The sequence below is a fragment of the Rhinoderma darwinii genome, chromosome 2, assembly GCF_050947455.1.
Source record: "Rhinoderma darwinii isolate aRhiDar2 chromosome 2, aRhiDar2.hap1, whole genome shotgun sequence".
NCBI lineage: Eukaryota > Metazoa > Chordata > Amphibia > Anura > Rhinodermatidae > Rhinoderma > Rhinoderma darwinii.
In genome coordinates this window covers 194,876,542-194,878,659 of record NC_134688.1, presented here as the reverse complement: position 1 = coordinate 194,878,659, position 2,118 = coordinate 194,876,542, and the positions used below count along the sequence as shown (strand labels likewise).

General features: G+C 33.8%; 1 long non-coding RNA gene across 1 annotated transcript; it reads right to left on the bottom strand.

Moving 5' to 3' along the window:
- Positions 1-340: 340 nt before the first annotated feature.
- On the bottom strand, positions 341-1,375 carry LOC142740927 (uncharacterized). The gene is made up of 4 exons (XR_012880928.1): positions 1,299-1,375; positions 1,149-1,220; positions 996-1,067; positions 341-403 (listed from the first exon to the last, which is right to left on the bottom strand). It is a non-coding gene; the product is annotated as an uncharacterized LOC142740927 (long non-coding RNA).
- Positions 1,376-2,118: the final 743 nt, after the last annotated feature.

Below are 2,118 nucleotides of genomic sequence, written 5' to 3'. Positions count from 1 at the left end.
CAGTTAGACAGGTTGCACATATGGTATATCTGACCCTGGACATCATAATCATAACTATGTGATGATTATAATAGTGTAATATAATGTAAGAACCTATAAACCCTTATTATATGAGATGTGACTTTATACTATAAGTGTATAAGTATATTAGAAGAATGGTCTTACCTTGTATCTTTCTAGGTCGAGCCAACATTTTTTTCAATGCTTTTAAGTCTCTGTCAAAGTCTGTCTCCACTGAATGGCAAAAATACCCACATTAACTTATTATAAATAAAACATGTACAAAAAAGTCCACAGCAAAGTAGCATAAAATACAAGTGAATGAGGAATGGATCTTTACCTTCAGGATAAGGTGTCTCTACTCTTTTCTTAGGATATCGCAGTCCTGCACTGATCTTACGTTCTGAAAAAGTAATAATACTCATCATTGACATAAATGTGTCATAATTGTAATAGTTTTATAAATTATATAAAGTCTTGTGATCATGAAGTAACAAGAGATGTAATACTTCAATATAACCTAAGGGAGATATGGAAACAACTGAACACTGCCTCTTGACTTTCCTTTTCACCTTTAGACCAAATGCACACGGATGCATATTACACACGGATTTGCCATGCAAATTATCCTGCGGCAAATCCGCAATGTAATACAGTATCAGCGAAGCAAGATTCCAAGTTCTCATCTACACGTTGCAGAATTTTTCCGCACATCAATTAACCTTCGGTGCGTATTTTACAATCTGCAGGATCTGAATTTCTCTTGCGTTTCCGCTTGCGAACTGTATCTGACAAATGTAGAAAAAACGCACCAAAATCCACAACATAAAACACAAAATGTTCTTGAAATAAGGTCATATAAAGGCAAATATTAATCTTTCTAATAACCAGGAGTTTTGTTTTAAAAAACCTAATAAAAATGAGAACATAGGTAGAAATATTAACAGCCATTTTTTATACTACTCATCATAATAAGAACTTCTAGATTAACCTACCATGGAAATTTCCACGCGGTACAATGATTTTCTTTAATTGTTTTTCTTTTGTGGGAATTCTATAGGAGACACCTACATGAGAAAAATACACAAATTAACCATTATAACTGTACATTATATAATAATAATCTATTATACTATTCTATAACTTACCATGGAAATTGCCACGCGGGACAATGATTTTCTTTAATTGTTTTTCCTTTGTGGCAATTCCATATGAGACACCTACATGAGAAAAATACACAAATTAACCATTATAACTGTACATTATATAGTAACCTATTATACTATTCTATAACTTACCATGGAAATTTCCACGAGGAACAATGATTTTCTTAATTTTTTTCACTTTTGTGGAAATTCCATTTGAGACACCTACAAGACAAAAATACACACATTACCCATTATAATTGTACATTATGTATTAATAATTGATTAAACTATTCTATTAAATATGGTAGATCCTTCTTAAGACCAGACAGGGTAAGCTTCTGTCAAGGAGAACAGCATTATGGGTAGGGGTTGTCTCCTGGTCTGAGGCAGATGAACCTTATGGACCCCCTCGGACTCCAGAGCCTGTGTCTGTGATCGCCCCTACACCTCCGATAGTCATACCCTGCATAGCTAACATTATAAGTATTGTGCATTACCTTCAGTATATGTTGTTGTGGTACTGGGCAGTGATGTAACTGTTGCAGCAGACGTTTTATCTATAATAAAGAAAATATTACATTATGGAAAGGATGAAGAACAAATCATGATCCGATCATAGTATATGGATAATAACAATCCAGTATCAGACAATATATTTATTCAGAGAACTCACCGGTCCCCTGCAGATCATTCTCAGTTGGGGGTGTAGACCCTTGTGTTGTAGTTGTAATGTCTGCACTAACTAGATCTATAACACAGTACAGAGAACGTGTTAATAATACTAATAATAGTGAAACCTTCTGATGTCCGGCACACAGCAAAGAGTCATTCACTGACAGCAATATTATTGAGACACCATCAGTTATATTATATCTATTGTGCATTGATGACATTTTGCTCATTATTTTCATTACAGTGAAATTAAATGTAAGGCAGATTTCTATTATCATGAAACGATAGTATATTTTGG